This window comes from Hibiscus syriacus, unplaced genomic scaffold (assembly GCF_006381635.1).
Source record: "Hibiscus syriacus cultivar Baekdansim isolate YM2019G1 unplaced genomic scaffold, ASM638163v2 tig00010263_pilon, whole genome shotgun sequence".
NCBI classification, from domain to species: domain Eukaryota; kingdom Viridiplantae; phylum Streptophyta; class Magnoliopsida; order Malvales; family Malvaceae; genus Hibiscus; species Hibiscus syriacus.
In genome coordinates this window covers 231,908-240,691 of record NW_024062210.1, presented here as the reverse complement: position 1 = coordinate 240,691, position 8,784 = coordinate 231,908, and the positions used below count along the sequence as shown (strand labels likewise).

General features: G+C 38.0%; 1 pseudogene; it reads left to right on the top strand.

Annotated features, from left to right (window-relative positions):
* Positions 1 to 2,825: 2,825 nt before the first annotated feature.
* Positions 2,826 to 5,748, top strand: LOC120203687 (annotated as a pseudogene).
* The last annotated feature ends 3,036 nt before the right edge of the window (positions 5,749 to 8,784 follow it).

Sequence of the window (8,784 nt, the reverse complement as noted above, 5' to 3'; positions counted from 1 at the left end):
CAAAAAGATAGTGCAGAATTTGATTAACACAGGAGGATTACAATTTGATTCACCAGATGCATCAACACACCCACTACCGAATCATGGAGGTAAAGGGATAAATACCATCCATGAGGAGAATAGGAGGAAGGCAAAGACAAACATTCATGAAATCAAATCTCCCTTCAGATGGGTATTCCAACAACTCTATCAGGCTGGCATGATTCGACAAGATCTTAAGCCAAAGACCAATGAGTGTGAACACTATTGTGAATATCACCAAGAAGAAGGGCATGAAATTCAGCCTTGCCCTGAATTCAGGGGGTTACTACAAAGATTGATGGATAATAAGGAGGTAGAGTTCTTTGAGGAAGATAAGGAAAAAAGAGAAAAAGACGTCTTCATGACAGAAAATTCTGAGCCCGTTCACAAAATAAACAAGCCAGTAGTCATCACTGTGAAATCATCAGCAATGAATTCTGGGTCGTCAACGCCAAAAGTTGTAATCACAGCTCCTTCACCATTTTCGTTTAAAGACACCCGCAAGGTGCCTTGGAATTACACTGCCAATGTTTCATTAATAAGAGAATCTGGTTCGCTAGAGAAAATAAAGGTAGTTGAAGGTGAAGCACCAGTAGACAACTTGATGACTGGAATAGTGAATGAAGTCGGGCACTTCACAAGAAGTGGGAGGTGTTATTCTCCTGAGATGTCAAAAGAAATGGACAAAGTGAAGGCAAAAGGAAAAACTGTTGTGGTACCGCAAAAGATATTTGATGATGAACTCGCACCGATGATCAATGAGCCGGTAACAGAAACGCAAGTTCAAGAATTCTTGAAGTTTTTAAAACATAGTGAGTATAATGTAGTTGAACAGCTACACAAGCAACAAGCACGGATTTCAATTCTGGATTTGTTAATAAATTCAGAAGTACATCGGAATGCTTTGTTAAAAGTGCTCAATCAAACATTTGTGCCTGAGGATATATCAGTGAACAAGTTGGATCGAATTGTAGGGCACATAGCTGCTGACAACTACATAACTTCACTGATGATGAAATTCCTGATGGTGGAATGGGATCAGTAAAAGCCCTCAATATCACAACTCATTGTCATGGTCATGTCTTGTCAGGCGTTTTGATTGACAATGGGTCTGCACTTAATGTTATGCCTATGGCCACATTACGGAGGTTACCGGTGGACAGCTCACATATGAGGGCCTACCAAAACATTGTTAGAGCTTTTGATGGAACCCAGCGGGATGTGCTTGGAAAGATAGAGATACCATTGTTGATTGGACCAACTGTCTACAATATTGATTTTGTGGTGATGGACATCAATCCCTCATATAATTGTTTGCTTGGGAGGCCATGGATTCATTCTGCAGGGGCAGTCCCTTCGTCCTTGCACCAAAAATTAAAATTCGTGACAAATGGCCAGTTGATTAGTATTGGGGCAGAGGAAGAGATTATTGCTTCTGTGACGACTGACGCCCCATATATTGAGACGAATGAGAATGCCCTAGAGTGTTCCTTCAGAGCTTTAGAATTTGTCAACGCTACTTTCATTGCTGAAGGAAACAAGATTCCTCGCCCGCGTTTATCTGATTGTACTAAGATGACTGTGCGAGAGACTCTAGGAAAAGGAGCCAATACAGGAAAGGGTCTCGGTATATGCTTGCAAGGGAGTTTATATCCCAAATTTTTCATGATGAAGAACGATCGCTTCGGGCTGGGATTTAAGCCTGATTTTCAGCAAAGAAAGAAAGAAATGAAAAGAGAGGTGAAGTGAGAAGAGCTAGACTGAAAGGAGAGGATATTCCATGGGAGCGTATGCTTTTTCCTCCCCTAGAAAGCTTTTTCAAGTTTGGGGGAGTATTTGATATGGAGCAACAGTTAGCCAGAGCAATTGATGAAGAAGAGCAGATGAAAGACAGAGACTTGTTCAATGAAGCTATGGAGGGTTTGGTCATTAACATGATAACTGGGGATGATAAAGCGGGAAGATATTTGGCTGGAATCCGTCCTTGCTTCCCAGGGGAAACACTGAAAAATTGGACTGCAGAGGATCTCCCTGTAGTTTTTAAGATTAATTCAGAGTAATACCCAGTACTAATCCTTATACTTGTGCCCGCAAGTATTAAGGAATTTTCATAAGGGCAGCTATGTTAACTCTACTTGCTTTCAATAAAAGACAGTCTTTTATTTCTTAAATGGCTATCATTATTTACATTTTCATTTTCATTCTTTATATTCATTTCATAAATTTTGGTCTCCTTTCAAATATATTCGATTCAATTTTTCTATTTGCAGGTGTCACAATATCAATAGCATGAATGTTTCTGAATTTAATACTGAGATAAACTTTGAGCAGCCCATATGTTTGGAAGAAATCAATGAATGTCAGGATGAGGTAGAATGTGATGTTCCGAACGAACTATTAAGACTGGTAGAAAAGGAGGACAAACATATCTTACCTCACCAGGAAGAAACTGAGGTTATAACTTGGGAACTGATGATGACAAGAGAGAAGTTAAAATCGGCAGCACACTTTCTGTTGAGATAATGCAAGAATTGATAGATCTGCTCCGAGAATTCAAGGATATCTTTGCATGGTCTTATCAAGATATGCCAGGACTGAGTACAGACATAGTGGTGCACAAGCTTCCGATAAAGCCTGAGTGTAAGCCAGTTCAGCAAAAGCTCAGAAGAATGAAGCCAGAAATGTTATTAAAAATTAAAGATGAAGTGATGAAACAGATTGATGCAGGGTTTCTTCAAGCGGCAAAGTATCCGGAATGGGTCGCAAACATAGTCCATGTGCCAAAGAAAAATGGGAAAGTTCGCATGTGTGTGGATTACAGAGATCTTAATAAAGCAAGCCCAAAAGATAATTTTCCATTGCCTCATATAGATACTTTAGTGGACAACACTGCTGGTCATTCGTGGTTTTCTTTTATGGATGGCTTCTCGGGGTATAACCAAATAAAAATGAACACTGAAGATATGGAAAAAACTACATTTGTGACTATGTGGGGCATATTTTGCTATAAAGTGATGCCATTTGGTTTGAAAAATGCTGGGGCAACTTACCAAAGAGCTATGGTGACTCTTTTCCATGACATGATGCACAAAGAGATTGAAGTGTATGTGGATGACATGATTGCCAAGTCCAGGACTGAAGGAGAACACATTCAAAACTTGAGGAAGCTTTTCCAAAGACTGAGAAAATATCAATTGAAACTCAATCCAACTAAATGCACCTTCGGGGTAACATCAGGGAAGCTTCTGGGTTTCGTGGTTAGTCAAAGAGGAATTGAGATCGATCCAGATAAAGTAAAGGCCATTCAAGATCTTCCACCACCTCGTACACAGAAAGAAATTCGAGGTTTCCTAGGAAGGTTAAATTATATATCTCGATTCATTTCACAATTAACTGAAAAATGTGATACAGTTTTCAAATTACTTCGAAAGAACAACCCCGAAGTTTGGAATGACGAGTGCCAAGAGGCTTTGGAGAAAATCAAGAGATATTTGTCTAATACTCCAGTTCTGGTGTCACCAGTTCCTGGTAGACCATTGATCTTTTATCTAACGGTCTTTGAGAATTCGATGGGATGTGTGTTGGGGCAGCATGACGAATCTGGAAAGAAAGAGAGAGCCATCTATTATCTAAGCAAAAAGTTCACCGATTGTGAGATCCGATACTCGCCAATTCAAAAGCTATGTTGTGCTTTGGTATGGGCTACTCGAAGGCTCAGGCAATACATGTTATACCACACTACTTGGTTGATATCTAAGCTTGACCCTTTGAAATATTTAATGGAATCACCGGCTTTAACTGGTAGATTGGCTAGATGGCAGATGTTGTTATCAGAATTTGACATTGTATATGTGAATCAAAAAGCAATCAAAGGGAGTGCCATAGCAGATTTCCTTGCAAGTCGTGCTTCAGATGATTATGAGTCCTTGAACTTTAATTTTCCAGATGAGGATTTGATGTGCATTACAACCAAGGAGGAAACAATTTCAGATGATAAATCCTGGAGGTTGTATTTTGATGGGGCATCTAATGCTTTAGGACAAGGAATTGGAGCGATACTGATTTCCTCGGAAAATGTCTATTATCCTTTTACAAGCAGATTGGAGTTCTTTTGCACCAACAATATGGCAGAGTATGAAGCTTGTGCTATGGGATTAAGAGCAGCTATAAAAAGAAAAATCAAAGTGCTCCAAGTATATGGAGACTCCTCATTAGTGGTGTATCAATTGCGAGGAGAATGGGAGACAAAGGATCCAAAGTTAGTGGAATATCGAAGATTGATCCTTGAATTGGTAAAAGAATTTGAAGATGTCAATTTCAATTATCTCCCTCGAGAAGATAATCAAATGGCAGATGCTTTGGCCACACTGGCTGCAATGTTCCAAGCAAATAGAAGAGTTGATATGATGCCAATTAAAATGCAAATATAAAACCCCGGCACACTGTTATGATATCGAAGAAGAGGTAGATGATCGTCCATGGTATTATGACATTTTGCAATACATCAAGCATCAAATTTACCCACTACATGCATCTGAGATCGATAAAAAGACAATAAGGAAGATGACTACTGAATATGTATTAGATGGGGAAGTTTTGTACAGAAAGGGTAGTGATCAAGTTTTGATGAGATGTGTAGATGCCCGAGAAGCGAGAAGTATACTTGAAGAAGTGCATGAAGGGATATGTGGAACACATGCAAGTGGGCTTTCTATGGCCAGGAAGATCATGAGATATGGATATTATTGGGCCACTATGCATTCAGACTGTGTTGATTATGTAAGAAAATGTCACAAATGTCAAATTTATGGTGATAAGATCCATGCATCTCCGTCACCTTTGCACGTGATGACTGCACCATGGCCGTTTTCTATGTGGGGCATGGATGTCATTGGGGCAATTACACCAAAGGCTTCGAATGGACATCGCTTCATATTTGTGGCAATTGATTATTTTACTAAGTGGGTTGAGGCTGCCTCATATGCAAATATCACAAGATCTACAGTTTGCAAATTCATAAAGAGAGAGATAATCTGCCGGTATGGGTTGCCAGAAAGAATCATCACAGATAATGCCACCAATTTGAACAATAAAATGATGGTAGAACTTTGTACTCAGTTCAAGATAAAGCATTCTAATTCAGTGACCTATCGTCCAAAGATGAATGGGGCAGTGGAAGCAGCAAATAAAAATATTAAAAGGATCATCACAAAGACCACTGAGACTTACAGAGATTGGCACGACAAATTACCTTTTGCTTTATATGCATATCGTACTACAGTGCGAACTTCGACAGGGGCAACGCCTTTCTCTTTAGTTTACGGGATGGAGGCAGTCTTGCCAGTGGAAATAGAAATCCCATCACTTCGAATTCTGAAAGAAGTGAAGTTGGATGAAGCTGAATGGGTTCAGGCTCGGTTTGACCAATTGAATCTCATTGAAGAAAAGAGATTAAAAGCTATTTGCCACGGTCAGATGTATCAGAAACGGATGATGAGAGCTCATGATAAGAAGGTTCATCCTAGAGAATTTCGAGAGGGTGATCTAGTGCTAAAAAAGATTCTGCCAATTCATAAAGATTTCTGAGGAAAATGGATGCCTAATTGGGAAGGTCCATATGTTGTCAATAAGGCCTTCTCTGGGGGAGCATTGATTTTAACAGAGATGGATGGGGAAAAACTGAGAAATCCGGTAAACTCAGACTCTGTTAAGAAGTACTATGCTTGAAGAAAAAAAAATGAAAAAATAAAAAGAAGAAAAAAAAAAGAAAGAAAAAATGAAGAAGGAGGGTTCGAGATGAAAATCCACAAAGGACATCTTGAAACCAAAGGAAGACTTTGAGTTGAAAATCTGAAATGGCGGCTCAAAGGCATTTTGAGATTAGGCATCAGGCAGTTAAATCTTCTCGAAAGTCTGATATTTTGAGAGAAGCTTCACATTTACAGAACTTTTGGCAAACCTTGAAATCCTTCAGACAGAAGCTCAACTCAATAGTTATATCAAATGGATTGATTCAGGAACACTCATGCTAATGTTTTATAGGGACATTTGACTTGTGGTTATAAATTTCCACTATTTATGTGATTGTCATAACTTTGTAAATTCATTTCCTTGTCAGTGAATTTAAAGTTTTTATTTCAAGTCTCAATTTTATTCATTCTTCTTATAAGTAGATTGACATGGCATTAAAAATAAATAAAAGACTTCTTGGTATTACTCTGAATTAATACTTCCATATCAGAAATTTTAACCCTAATACTCGAAGAGAGTAGGGTAAGACATGACCAAGAAAATGCATGTGAGATGAGAAAAAGCACATTGAAAACACTGATATTTGATACGTTGACAAAGATGAACAGATCAAAAGAAAGTAGAAAAAGATTTGTATGGGAACAAGAGAAATAGCCCAAGCAAAGTGTGGGGTGCAAATGAAAGGTTGAATGACGTGTTTGAAATGAAGATTTACAAGACCACAAAGCTCATAATATTAAAATGATATCATGCATACATTAATAGGCATCTATAAATAGGAGCATGCTCATTCATTCATATTCATTGAAATGCTTCGAATGTTTTGACAGAAATTCAGAGAGAGTCAATAACAATTATGATCCACCGCAGAAGGAGATGGATCAACATTTTCAGTGAAGAGTTCATAATGAGAAGAACTCGTCCTAAAGGAGAAAGTTCATAATAAGAAGAACTTGTTCAACCTTGGTTTGGTTCCATCACAAAAATAGGTGGATCAGCATTTTCAATGGAGAGTTCATAATGAGAAGAACTCATCCGACAGAGGGAGAAGAAGTTCATAATGAGAAGAGCTTGTTCGACCTATCACTCGATTCATGACATTTCGAATCAGTGACACCTCGCTTGAGGAATTGACATTTCCAATGGAGAGTTCATAATGAGAAGAACTCATCCGAAAAAGGGAGAAGAAGTTCATAATGAGAAGAGCTTGTTCGACCTATCACTCGATTCATGACATTTCGAATCAGTGACACCTCGCTTGAGGGATCAACATTTTCAATGGAGAGTTCATAATGAGAAGAACTCATCCAACGAGGGAGAAGAAGTTCATAATGAGAAGAGCTTGTTCGACCTATCACTCGATTCACAACATTTCGAGTCAGGGACGCCTCGCTTGAGGGATCAACATTTTCAGTGAAGAGTTCATAATGAGAAAAACTCATCCAAAAGAGAGAAGAATTTCATAATGCGAAGAACTTGTTCAATCTAACAACGAAGGAAGACTGGACAAAAACTGGTTGTCTTTTTCATCTTTTCCCTATTCTTGTTAACACAAGAATGCGCAAAGAGGGGCAGCTGTAGACACCCGTTTTGATCGGGATTAAAAAATATATATATTTATTATTATTATTATTAATGCTAATAATTTAATAACTTACATATTTTGTAGGCCAGTCCAATTACATAACCATTCAGAATCATTTTCGCCGAACTGCCAAGCCAACATAGAGCCACCACCAAATGCCTCTAGAAGCTGTCATCATCTGGCCATCTCAGCAAATGTGAGTGGATCAAAATCAAGGTCAACAAAAGATTAAAAGTTTACCTAAACCTTTGAAATAAAGAAAAAATCCCAAAAATTACGGGATTAGGGATACCTGCTTCAGCACTAATCAAAGGAAAGGTGGATTCGAAACAATTATAAATAGGGGAACTTTCAACGGGGAAAAAGGAGGGGGAAGCAATCAAGAACAGAAAAAAAGAACACTGATGAGGGGAATTTTCTAGATAAGAGAAATTTGTAAAAAATTTTTATTCTCTTCGACAGAATCAATACCAAGCAAGATACATCTTAAGGTTTTCAATTTATTTTTCTACTTTATTTTATTTTCTGTTTTTATTAATTTGAAATGATTCCAAGATGAATATGATATTGCTTCATTCCATTTTTATATCTTTAAAAGACAGCAGTAAGCATAAGCACTGGTCAAAAGCAGTAACAGTGAACCATAGAGCCAACATCGAATCAGAATATCAACCATATCAACATTCGATGATCACGATTTTAGAGGCTAAATTTCAACCATAAACCATTCGAAGCAAATAAATAAGTATTAACAGTGATATTATTTTTAAAGAAATTTTTTTATTTTCAAAATTTTTATTTTGTAAAGAATACAAATAATAAAAAAAGTTTAAGTTCAATTTACCTGAGGGTGGAGATTCATTAATTGAAGCCTCGTCGGTTTCATCCCACACCATTAGAGAATTCGTCATTAGGAACACGAGGGAGTAGTGAATACCTGTCGTTGGAATTTAAAAAAAAAAAAACGCTTGGCATCATCAGTCGGTTGAAAGGACGATCAGAGGTGGATTTGGTCACCGACGTACGGTGACCTGTGAAGACTTTAGGCTTTTTGGAGTGTCGGCTATGTCGAGAGTTTAACAAGTCCTAGGTGTGTAAAAAATCTGGGTTTAGTTTTTGCTTTAAGATTTTTAGAATGTGGAGGAAGGTGATACGTTCTATTATTGTATACTGGTGTTTGTGTGTTGAAAACTCTGTTATGTGGTGGGGCTGCGAGCTGTCTAATTCTTAATTTAAGGGTGTTGTAGTTGCGGGATAGGCGGAGATTGTTCTTTGTGATTGCTGGATGTTGTGGGCTTAGTGATAAGGGCTAGAAGTATAATTTCCATGCTAGTTCCATCTTTTGAATGATACTGCCATTTTTATGCTAATATAAGACAAGGGTTTTAATTACTTGGCTTATTCAATAAGGGCCCGCTGGTTTTTAC